The sequence below is a fragment of the Arachis hypogaea genome, chromosome 18 (assembly GCF_003086295.3).
Source record: "Arachis hypogaea cultivar Tifrunner chromosome 18, arahy.Tifrunner.gnm2.J5K5, whole genome shotgun sequence".
Classification (NCBI taxonomy): Eukaryota; Viridiplantae; Streptophyta; class Magnoliopsida; order Fabales; family Fabaceae; genus Arachis; species Arachis hypogaea.
Genome location: NC_092053.1, coordinates 123,082,547 through 123,095,345, shown reverse-complemented (window position 1 = coordinate 123,095,345; position 12,799 = coordinate 123,082,547). Strand labels below are relative to the sequence as shown.

Below are 12,799 nucleotides of genomic sequence, written 5' to 3'. Positions count from 1 at the left end.
ATGCATCTTTGAAACGTTGCCGGCGCGTTGCATAGGCCAAATGGCATACGTTTGTAAGCATACGTTCCAAAGGGGCAAGTAAATGTTGTTTTTTCTTGGTCCTCTAGAGCAATGTGTATTTGGAAGTATCCGGAGTAACCATCAAGAAAGCAATAATATGATTTACCGGCTAGTCGATCAAGCATTTGATCGATAAACGGTAGTGGAAAGTGGTCCTTCCTTGTGGCCGCATTCAACCTCCGGTAGTCTATGTATACTCTCCAAGAATTTTGCACTCTTGTTGCTATAAGTTCACCGCTTTCATTTTTGATTGTGGTCACCCCGGATTTCTTTGGTACCACTTGGACCGGGCTTACCCACTCGCTATCCGAGATAGGATAGATGATGTCCGCTTCAAGTAGCCGAGTGACCTCTTTTTTCACCACCTCAAGAATGGTTGGATTAAATCTCCTTTGAGGTTGTCGAACCGGTCTTGCTCCTTCTTCAAGGAATATGCGGTGCTCGCATACTTGGGGGCTTATTCCCATTAGATCCGCCAAACTCCACCCGATTGCCCTTTTATTTTTTCTCAATACCTCTAGCAACTTTTCTTCTTGTTGAGGAGTTAGCTCTTGTGCGATTATCACGGGGAGCTTTTGGGCTTCATCAAGATATGAGTACCTTAGGTGGGGGGGTAGTGGCTTCAATTCCATCTTTTTGTCATGATTTGATGTTTGAATTTCCGGATGGTTTGTATGGTGTGTGGTGTTTAATTTGCTTGGATCTTCATTTGCTTCTTCAATCATGTACTTCTCATCTAACCTTGCAAGGTGCACTTCGGCAACAATGTTGTCAATTGGATCACACCGGAATAGAGAGTGATTTTCCGGTGGATGCTTCATTGCTTCTTCTAGGCTAAAACTTACGACTCTCCCATCTATCTCAAATGAGTATGTTCCCGAGTAAGCATCTAGCTTAAATCTAGAAGTTCTCAAAAATGGTCTTCCAAGTAGGATGGATGATGCTCTCTTGGTTTCACTTGATGGCATTTCAAGGACGTAGAAGTCAATCGGAAATACCAACCCTTTGACATTCACCAATACATCTTCCGCGACACCCGTCACGGTTATTATGCTTTTATCCGCTAGGACAAATCTCGCCGTCGACCTTTTTAGTGGTGGTAACTTCAATACCCGGTAGACGGAGAGAGGCATGATGCTAACACATGCTCCGAGGTCACACATACAATCTACGAATTGAACTCCATTGACGGTGCAAGTGACCATGCAAGGACCCGAATCATCACATTTCTCGGGCAATGCTCCCATTAAAGCGGAAATAGAACTCCCCAATGGGATGGTTTCCAATTCAAGAATTCCATCCTTGTTCATGCATAGATCTTTAAGGAATTTTGCATATCTAGGAACTTGATGGATAGCGTCAAAGAGGGGGATGGTTACCTCGACTTTCTTGAACATTTCTACCATTTTGGGGTCGAGTTCTATGCGCTTCCTAGCTTTCTTTGCAAGTGTTGAAAATGGGAGTGGTTGAGCAATTTCTTCTTCCAAGGTTCTCTTGGTCTTGGGAGTCTCTTTTGTTGGTTGAGTTTCATCCTCAACTATGACTTGTGGTGTCTCCTTTTCCACTACCTCTTCTATATCTATTCTCTCCTCCTCTTGAGTGATTGTGACGGGATTTGAATCCTTTGCTCCCTTCTCTTTTAATTGTGTTCCGGATCTCAAGGTGATGGCATTGATGCCCCCCTTAGGATTGGGTTGAGGTTGAGAGGGAATGACGCTTTGGATTGGGGGTTGAGGAGTAGGATTTGATGATGTGTCCATTCGTGCAAGAAGAGCTTGTAGTGTAGAGGTGAGGCTGGTGAGACCGGAAGCAAGTGTGTTTTGTAGTTCTTTTTGGCCTTGGATGATGGTCCGGAGTGTTTCATCTTGGTTGGAGGGGGCGGTTGGATATGTGAGTTGAGGAGCTTGTGATTGGTTGGGTAGTGGTCTTTGATGTGGTGGTTGGTATGTTTGGTAGTTTCTTTGTGGGTTTTGTTGGTTGTATGGTGGCCGGTTTTGTGAATTGTTGTTCCATCTTTGACCTCCTCCATTGTTGTTGTTGTCCCTATTTCCTTGTTGATGATTGTCTCTCCAATTTTGATTGTGGTACCCACTCCCTTGATTGTAGCTTCCTCCTTGATAAGGTTGCCCTTGGTTAGGATTACCGCCTTGGTTGTACCCTTGATATGGGCGGTCATAGAAATTGTGGGTAGCCGCCAAAGTGTTGTCCTCTTGAAGGCTTGGGCACTCGTCCGTGTAGTGGGAATAGCAAGAACAAATGCCACACACTTTTTGAGGGACCAATTGTTGGTTGTGTTGTTGAGGGGGTGGAGAGTGTTGTTGATATGGTTGAGGTTGAGGTTGTTGTGGTTGTTGGCTCAATTGGAGTTGCCTCAAGACGGATATCATTTCGCTCAAGGATTTGGTTAGAGCGGTGGTTTCACTACTAGTGGATACCTCATTCACGGTTCTTGGCCGGTTGACTCTTCGTCTCATATGTTGATTGGATTCGGCTAAATCAATGATGAGTTGCCATGCCTCCTCCGCTGTTTTATATTTAGACAAAGAACCATTGCTAGAGGTGTCCAAGAGGGTTCTATCTTGTTCTCGCATCCCTTGACATATGTATCCAAGCAATACTTGAGTGTCAAGCATGTGATTAGGGCATGCGTCTAGTAGCTTACGAAACCGTTCCCAATACTCGTGCAGTGGTTCCATTTCACCTTGTACAATACAAGACATTTCCTTCCTTAGCCTATCCATCTTCTCCGGGGGCAAGAATTTATCCAAGAATCCTCGTCTAAGCAAGTCCCAATCGGAGGTGACTTCACTAGATAAAGTGTAGAACCATTCTTTAGCCTTGTCCTCAAGAGAAAAAGGGAAAGCGAACAACCATATAGCGACTTCATCGGACCCTTCCCGTCTAGTTGTTGAGCATATACGATGGAAGTCTTTGAGATGTTGAATAGGGTCTTGTGCGAAAAGCCCATGAAATTTGGGTAGGAGGTTGATCAAAGCGGTCTTGAGTTCAAAGTTTGCATTCAAATTGGGGTGAGTTACATGAAGGGGTTGAAGGACATAATCCGGTGCACCCGCTTCCTTGATAGTAACTCTCCTCGGAGCATCCATGGCGTTAGTACCTAAAACAAGAAAAGAATTGTTAGTGAGTTTGATGGGAGAATGATTATTGCCTTCGTTGAGTGACGGTTCAATGTTCACTTTTAGTAAGGTGGTTGAGGTGGTGGAAACCTCTTCACCTTGTCCAAACCTTAACCGCTTCCGAGCTTGTCTAATGTGAAACAAAGTTCGTTCTATTTCCGGATCAAAGGGGACTAAGCTCGGATTCGGTTGTGAAGGCGTCATGCAATGAAGGGGAAGTGAAATTCATGGTGACAATGAAGGGTCGGTCACTTGGACAAAGAATCACAAAAAGATGCAACTATATGCATGCACACATAACTACTCTAAGCAATAACATGGCACACTAAGCAAAAATTCCCCGGCAACGGCGCCATTTTGATAAACGAAATTTGTCATGCCGATATAGAATTCAATAATGGATATAATCGTGAGTATAGTCTAATCAACATTCAAACTTCGCATCAAACAATCCTACAATCTATAACCGAGAGTACTAGTCCCCCGAGTCGTCCTCCCTTGGAATTGCTAGAGCATGCATCTTATTGATTAGGAAGCCTTGTTGTGGTTCTTTTGAAGGTTTAGCAAAATCAATGACAAACAAGCAATCAATTTTTAGAAGACTTGGTCTAGGGTTGGCATTAGAAATTCTATCCTTATAGTCCCTTCAATGATGACAACAATTAGGCCTTGCTTCATTTAGTCAACTCCTAGGTATAGAGGAAAGTCAAATGAGAATAACTAACTTGAGTCACAAGTCCTAGTTTTCACCTTAGAGAAATCTAGCTTTAGTGCACTCCAAGTCAATTAGCAATTTCTAATTCCAAATCAACAATTGACATAAACTATTCAACTCTTTCTAATGACCCAAACCCTATGCCAAGTAAGAAACTTTTACTCCATAACTAATGTTGGCATTTTATCAAACAATTGATGAGCAATGATAAAAGGCATAGTAAAAATGAGAAGGAAGTAGAATTGAAAGTGCTTCAACACAAGGAACTAACAACAATTAACAAAGAACAACAATGGAAATGAACTTCTCAAGAAATAGAAGAAAATCCAAAACTACAAAGTTGAATCTAGGATCTATGAAGATTGAGCAATTACAAGCACTAATTGAAATTGGAGAAGAAGATCTATAACATGAACAAGTAAATTGAGAATTGCAATGGATCTCACCAAAATGTGATGGAGAATTCAGAAAAATGGATGAAGATGAACCCTCATGAGAGCTTAGAATCTCTCTCTCTCTCTCTCTACCCAAGAGTGTAACTAACAATAGCTAAAAAATCTAGAACTATCTAAAAATGAGCCAAAAGTCCTTAACCCTTCAACCCTTGGTCTTCTTAAGCTCTTCCCGCCAAGGCACTTCCCCCAAGATGAGATCTCCAACTGTCTCCACGCCTAGGTCACGTGACTTCTAAAAAAAATCATGTTCGAGCATCGGCGCGCACGCGCAAAGTACGCGTGCGCGCCACTGGGGCATCTTGCAATGTGAGCGGAGGCGCAGCATACGCGTGCGCGCCCATGGGGGTTGTGGCCTAGCCGCTACACAAGCCGGCTCGTGGCTTGGCTTCTGGCTTTGACTCCTAGCTGCGCAATCCACGCGGGCGCGCCAAGTACGCGCACGCGCCCTTGCTGAAGTTTCCAAAGCTCAATTTCTCATGCTCCTTTCCTTCGCGCCCATTCTCCTTCCCTCTTCCGGTTCATCCCTGCCCTATATTATGAAACCACTTAACACACAGGTCACGACATCGAATGGCACCAAGAGAAGATTAGAAATGTATCTAATTTAGTGCAAAATAAGCATGTTTTCATCCATAAGGCAAAAGTTAGGAAAGGAACACAAAGTCTTGTATTTTCATATGAAAAGCGTGTGGAATCATTGATAAAACCCCTGAAATCGATACAAGATAAACCCTCAAAATAGGGTTTATCACATACACTAGGATGTATGTAGCCGAAGAGGAGGTAAACTTAGTGAACAAGGAGACATCTGATTGAGTGCTTGTGAAGCCAAATTTTTGAAGGGCAGAGCTAAGCTTTGTGAACCAGGCTTTTGGAGCCTGTTTGAGTCCATAGAGGGACCTTTGAAGCTTACAAACTTGGAGAGAGTTTGGGGCTTTGAACCCTTCTAGCTGCTGCATGTAGACAGTTTCATGAAGATCCCCATTAAGGAACACATTATTAAAGTCAAATTGATGAATCTTCCATCCTTTTGCAAGAGCCACATTGAGCATGACTCAAACTATCGCAGGCCGCACCATGAGGCTGAAGATTTGATCATAGTCAATCCCTTGGCATTGGTGGAAACCCCTGGCCATAAGTCTTGCCTTGTACTTCTGGACTGTGCCATCGGGGTTCTTCTTTACCCTGAAAACCCATCTGTACAGTTCTTGGTGAGGTATCAACAGAGCCAGGTGCCATATTTGCTACTGCAGTGAGCACTTTGGGCTTGAAGATTTCATTTTTGCTCCTGGTTTGCTTGTGGTGACTGTTTGGAGTAGCAATTGAGGCAAGGGCAGGACTATAGAGTTGAGGTGCAACATTGGAAGGCTGAATAGTTGGCCCAACCTGCAATGGAACAGTTTCAAGACAATCTGCCTTTTTAACATTGTTAGTTCTTGTTTCAGCAATATTAGTGATCTCAACAGGTATAGAAGGTAATGATAAAGACATAGTATTGGTATTAGTGGGAGGTGTATCATGCAAGTTAAAGCAAAGAGGATAAAAGGTGTAGGTAGCTGAAGGTGTAGTGTTTGAGTGTTGTGTGTGGTTGGGTTGTGTTTGGTTGAGGAAGAGGGTTGAATAGGAAATTTCCTGTTCACAGATAATGACATTTCTGGCATCGTATACTCTACCTGAAGGAGATAGCCACTTATAGTCCTTATGGGCAGAAGTGTAGCCTAAAAATATGCACTTTGTTGATCTATGATCAAATTTATATTTATTATAGGGTCTGAGCCAGGGATAGCACAAACAATCGAAGGGTTTTAATAAGGTATAATTTGGTGTGATGTGAAAGAGTACTTCTAATAGGGATTTAAAATTCAGCACTGGTGTGGAGAGTCTATTGATTAGGTAGGTGGAGGTTAGAATGGCTTCATCCCAGAAGGAGAGAGGCAAAGAAGCTTGAGAAAGAAGAGTGAAAGAGGTTTCAGTCAAGTGTCGGTGTTTGCGCTCAACACACCCATTTTGTTGGTGTATGTGAGGGGGCAAGTGAGTCTGTGAAGGATTCCCTGGTCTCTAAGGCACTGTTGAAAAGGTTTTGGAGAGGTACTCTCTACCATGATATGTTTGGAGGGCTTTGATTGTTTATCCTGTTTGTTTTTCCATCATTGCTTTGTATTGAAGGAAGACTGAAAAGGTTTGGTTTTTGGTGTTTAGCAGGTAAGTGCAGGTGTATCGGCTGTAGGCATCAGTGAAGCATGTATAGTATCTAAAACCTGGCATGCTGTATTGTAGTGAAGGACCCCAGAGGTCAAAAAACACTAGTTCTAAAGACTGTGTGTATTGGGTTTGAGAGGTAGAGAAGGGGAGTTGATGAATTTTATTGATGATGCAAGAGTTACAAGAAGGGGTTTTGGTAGGAGAAAAAGGGATTTATTGACTACTCAGGATGGATCTAATTATGCTGTGAGAGGGGTAGCCAAGCCTCTTGTGCCAAAGATCAAAGGTGACTATTGGACAGGATTTTGAGGCTGAGGTGGGTGTTGAATAGTTGCTGGTTTAGTTTGCACTTGGTGGTGAGAGGTTGCTGGTTTGCTTGGTGTTTGTTGGTGAATTGTTGCTGGTATGATTGTTGCTAGCTTGGTTAACTTTTGGGAGTGAATGGATGTTAGTTTGGTGGTATTTGGTGGTGAATGGTTGCTGGTATGGTTAGTGTTTTGTGCATCAGAAGCACTGGTGTAGGGATCAGCATTAGTTGAGTCATCAGATGTGGTGTTTGTAAGTAAGGCACAATATTTGTTTGTAGTGATAATGTCAGGATATACAACTACATGAGCAGAATTATCATAATGCACTATTGCATCATTTGCAGGCACAGTTACAGGAGAAACAAAATCAGACTGAAAATGCACATAACAATTGACACTGCAATCACTAATGGCACTGCATATATTGCTATCAATTTGATTCACACAAGAATCATCAATATTATTACACACATTGCTGGTACACTTATTATTGATACTGATCTCATTGTTTTCTTATTCTGGATTTTTTATTGCTTTTTTTTGTTGGTCTTTCTATTTTTGCAACATTTACATACACACTCTTTTTCTGCTCAGCTACACATACTTGAGCTTTATCAGATTTTCAGATTGGTCTTGAGATTTGTACATCATCAAACCTGTATAGAACATTGCTAAGTTTGCCTTGGAGCAGAACCATCTTGGATTCCTGGCATTTTACAACACATAGGTAAGGCCAGAATTCAAAGAATACTCCATTGTCTAGTGCAAACTTAGAGACACTTACAAGATTCTTTGAGATATTTGGTACATAAAGCAAATTATGGAGTTTAAAATTTTTTTTGGACATAAATGCATGCATGATAAAGCTCCCAATATTAGCAATACTCATACCTTTACCATTACCTCTAAATACTTGCTCAGGTCCTTCATATTCTGAGTTGTTGATTAGGTTCATTTGATTAAAGGTGATATGGTGTGATGCTCCTGAATCCGGATACCACCCATTATCAGAACAGTTGTTGGATGCAAACAATGCTTGAGGATGGCCTTGAATGGTGTTGCCTTGTTGCTGAACTGGTGGATAAGCTGAGTGAGGGTGATGAATTTGTTGATGGAAGCCAACAATAGGTGGAAGAGGGCCATTATTGGAGGTTTGCAATTGAGGATTTTGGTAATTCTTGTCGAACCTGTGGAAGCATTGCCAAACCGTGTGTCCGAATCTGCCACATAATTGGCACTGAGGTCGATTCCCTTGCTACGATGACCTCCCTCCTCTAGAGCTTCTTCCTTTTCCTCTTCTGCTAGGTTGCCCTCTGCCATAATTTCTATAGTTTTCATAGGACTCTTCTGTTGAATATTCATCTTCGGCTTTTCTTGCATCTGATTCTTTGTGAGCGAGATTTGCCTGCATCATTGTCAGATCGGGCTTTCGAAATCTTTCTTTACTTCTTCTTGCGCAAACAGTTGTGACTCAAATTCACAGATGGTCATATGGTATATTTTGGAGTTAACCATGGTGATGAATGCACTGAATTCTTCATCCAAACCTTACAAAGCAGCTTCAATGTGTTCTTCTTTTGACAGTGGAGTGCCAAGAGTAGCTAAGGAATTGGCAACCTTGTTAATCTTGGAGATGTACTCAATTGCTAGTGTACCTTGCTTCTTGATCATCTTTAGTTGAGCCTTTAGCATCCTAATCTTCGATTTGAGCCTGGCTGTGAAATATTCATCTAGTGCTTCCTAGATTTCATGTGCATATTCATATTCTACAACCTTGTTTACAAAGATTTCATTCATAGCAGAAAGTATCCAAGCTACTAGGCATTCATCACGTTGTTCCCACTCTTCGAACTCTTGTGATACTTTTCCTTCAATTCTGTCTTGATCGAAGCTAAATCTTCTTGGAATCGATAGAGCAGTGACATGACTCTAGAGTCTGTTGGCTTTGATGCATGCGAGTGCTTGACGCTTCCAAGCTTTGAAGTTGTCTTCATCCAACTTGATTGTTGCTGGAAAATTTGCTATGAACGCCATTGTTGTTGATTGCTGTTGTGGAGCTCGATTTTTCTGATTTTGTGAGGCGGAAGAGACTTAGTGTTCCATGGATCTGAACCGAAGCTCTGATACCATGTAAGGTATCAGTAGCTCAATGAAAAAGAAGAGATTACAGAGTTAAGAGAAAGAGAGAGCAATTGAGTAGAAAGAACAGAGAGAAAGAAGAGAGGAGAAGCACTTCATTATGATAGTGAAAGAAAACGTGAATTACAGATAGTGACAAAACTGTTACTTATATTGGTTGAGTGATGTACAAAGGGTGTATCATGCTGCAAGTTAGTTTAGGTGTAACTAACTACAGTTGAGCTGGCACAACTACTTGCCAGCTGTAGAAGCTTAGAGTGAACTCTACACTAACATGGAGCATTTGGTAATGCCATGGATGTGAGTACATTATTTTGAAAATTGGACCGGACTGGCTAGACGGAACGGTCCGACCATGAACCGGCAGCCTCACGGTTCAGTTCATCGCCTCGAATGGAGAATCATTCAATCAAAAACCAGATGTGAATCGCTGAATCGGCTGGTTGAATCAGAATTGGAACCAGCCGGTTTCAGTAAAACCACGCCGTTTGGTTCGCTTTAAAATAAAAACGGGAGATCCAGCCTTCCCAAGCCCTCCCTTCCTTCAGTTTTCAGAAAGCAACAACAACGATCTGCCCGCAACCCTAGCCTCCACCACCGCCGCAAGGAGTGAGCCATTGCCGCCGTCCGTCGCACCCGGCGGCTTCTCTTTTCGTCCTGTCGGCATTCTCCAAGTCTCCAACCCCTGTTAGCTCTCAGACTCACCAGTCGCAGGCGCGCAGCTTCTTCCTCGAGCGTCCGTCATCTTCGTCTGCTTGCCGTCGTGCTAGCTGTCGTCTTCGTATGCTCGCCGTCGTGCTCGCCGTCTCAGACCGAAGGTCAGTGATCACTGCTCACATGTTCTTCGTTTTTTTAAATTTTTTTAATGCTCTGTTCGGAAATCAAATTATTGAAGAAAAACCCTTCTCCATTCCAATCTCCTTCCTTCGAGTTCAGAGAGCAGAAGCTCAACCAAGAGAAAAACCCTAGCCCCCACCACCGCCGCAAGGAGGAGCCGTGTTTGCCGCCGTCCGCCGCAGTCAGGGGCTTGTCTCTTCGAGTCTTCGTCCGCCGCAGTCAGTGCTCATTTATTCTTCGTTTTTTTTTATGCTCTTTTCAGAAATCATTGAATGATTATTGAATGTTTTATGCTTTTATTGAATGATTATCTGATTAATGATTATTGATTAGCTCTGACTGCTATGCTGCTGTTTTGTGTTTTGTGATTTTTTTGGGTAGTGATGTGCTGCTTTGTGTTTTACTGTTTTGTGACTTAATTATGCATAGATTGTGACCGTCTTAATGATTACTTGAACTCCAATATTTTGTTCAAAACATCCCCAACCTTGCTGTCCTTTGAATGCTGGAAATAGACGGCTTCTGCCTGGGTTGCGGAAATTAGAGGTTTTATTCTAGCACAATAGCATTAATAAATCTGGCCTTTGAATTATTAGGGATCAGGTTATACTAGTGCTAGGAAATATGAATTGTGTTCTATGAGCACCTTTTTATTTGGGTCTTAAGACTGACCTTCGTGTGTCATTGAGCTTCACAAATTATGCTGCATTATGACCTTTGTCTTAATTCATTTGTCTTGGTTTAAGGTGGATATATGAGTTTTTAAATATGGTGATATGGTGAAAAATGTTATTGCTTATCACTTGCACAATGCACTTGAGATTCTGATTTTTCTTCCAATTTAGAGCGAAGTTGTGTTATGAGTCGGGTTTTATGTCCTTTATGGTGACTTAGTACTATCCCTTTGAATGTGATTGTTGTTTTAAGACAAAAAGGTATACAGTTTTAGGTTCTATGTTCCAGTAATTTGAAAATATCAAGTGCTTTAGTTTATTTTTTATTGAAGCATAGTATTGTTTCATTTTTTTTTTGTAATATGAAAAGAAGTGTTTAGGATTACCCTATGCCGTTTTGATATTGTACGCGTTATTATACTTTCAGTTGTCTTAAATACTTAATTTGTTGAGCAGAATATGTAGGAATCTTGTCATCCATGTTTCCCTAAGTTATGTCTGTTAGCACGTAACGGGTTTGTGCGTAATGTGTACCTCAAGTTATGTTTCTGCTTTCGACTCAACACATGGTTCCCTCTTTATGGGTGCTGGGTGTTTATACCTTGTACTGTCTCCGAGTTTCAATGAATTTTTGTTTAGGCAAAGTGAAAGAATGAAATTGATACTTGTAAACGCTAGACTGCAATATCTTGCTCTAAAAGTTTTTCCCCAAATTTTTCTATAGGTTGAATGGAGGAGCATTTGGTAAATGATGATACCACCATTGGTGGTGAAGCTGAAGATCTTAATGAGGAAAGGTCGGCATCAGAATCTGAATCAGAATCCGATGAAGATGTGAAATTAACTGAACCGTCTAAAACTGCAGTTTATAACAGAGATGCTCTGTTGGATAAACTTGGAGACATCAGTTGGCCAGAGAATGTGGGATGGATTCACACGCTCTCCATTGATATTGATCAAGAGCAAGAAGTAGATGTGAATGATGACTTAACACGTGAGCTTGCGTTTTAGAACCAGGCATTTGAGGGAACAAAGCAGGCATATCAGAAACTCCAGTCAATGGGTCTCCCCTTTCTGAGACCTCCAGATTATTATGCAGAAATGGTGAAGACTGATAACCACATGCAAAAGGTGAAAGGACGTGTATTGGCAGAGAAGTGGAAGATGGAAGAGGCCGAAGAGAGAAGAAAGGCCAGGGAGGTGAAGAGGTTGGCGAAAGAGATTCAAGCCCAGAAGATGAAAGAACGGGCTAAGCAGAAAAAGCAGGACATTGAATCTGTTAAGAAATGGAGGAAGCAAAGGCAACAGAGTGGGTTTGCTGACCATGGCAATGATGCAGATTTAGGTTTTGACTTTGAGGATGGAAAAGTCATTTGAGAGGTCAAAGGGCAAAAGGCCGGGAGTGTCTCCGGGTGATCGGTCAGGAGGGAAGGGGAAGCAAGCTTTTGGAAAAGGAAAGACACAAAAGAAAAGGGAATTTAGGAATTCCAAATTTGGTTTTGGAGGCAGGAAGGGAATGAAGAAGCAGAACACCGCTGACACGACTTATGACGTTAAGGGATTCAACAAGGGCGAAGGCAAAGGAAATAAGAAGAGAAAGAGGTAAAATACGCCCGTTTTTCATATGTTTCTCGAGGGATGGATATTATGGAATCTGCCAATGCTGGTGGTACTCCTGAAATTTTATCTGCTCCAGTTCTATTTTACTTGATCTCATGGTAACTTTCTTATCGACAATTACAAATTCTTAAATATTTACTCCAGTTTTGGCGTCTGGTAGTTCAATGATCTATTACTATATGCTGTCCGTTGCATGGCATGAATTAATTGTAGCTCTTTTTTGTGTTCAAGACGGTGTAACTTTTAGATGCATATTGGAAGTGATTAATTTACTTTTATCTTTTGGTTCAGTTCTTATATTTGTTTAGCTGGATCAAATATATTTTGTTGTTTTTGCTCAAAGATAAAATATATTTTTTTGACACTTGACAGCATCCTTGAACTGTTTACAAACCCAAAATCACATTGGATAAAAGTGATAAGAGAAGTACTATTTATCAAATTTAACAGGTTGTTCAGTTGTTGGATGGTACATCGGATATGATAACATTTGACAGAGTAAAGATTGTAACAGTAGAGTATAGGCTAATAGGAGCTTTGGATGTCATTGTATAAGATATTACATTATATACTTAGTTTCATTAAAAGAGAAAATGTTTAACCAAGTTGGAATGATCTAGACTTCTAGTTGTTAGTTCATTAGTTTGATTAA

General features: G+C 41.4%; 1 pseudogene; it reads left to right on the top strand.

The window, feature by feature from the left end:
* Positions 1–9,547: 9,547 nt before the first annotated feature.
* Positions 9,548–12,425, top strand: LOC112771785 (probable rRNA-processing protein EBP2 homolog; annotated as a pseudogene).
* Positions 12,426–12,799: the final 374 nt, after the last annotated feature.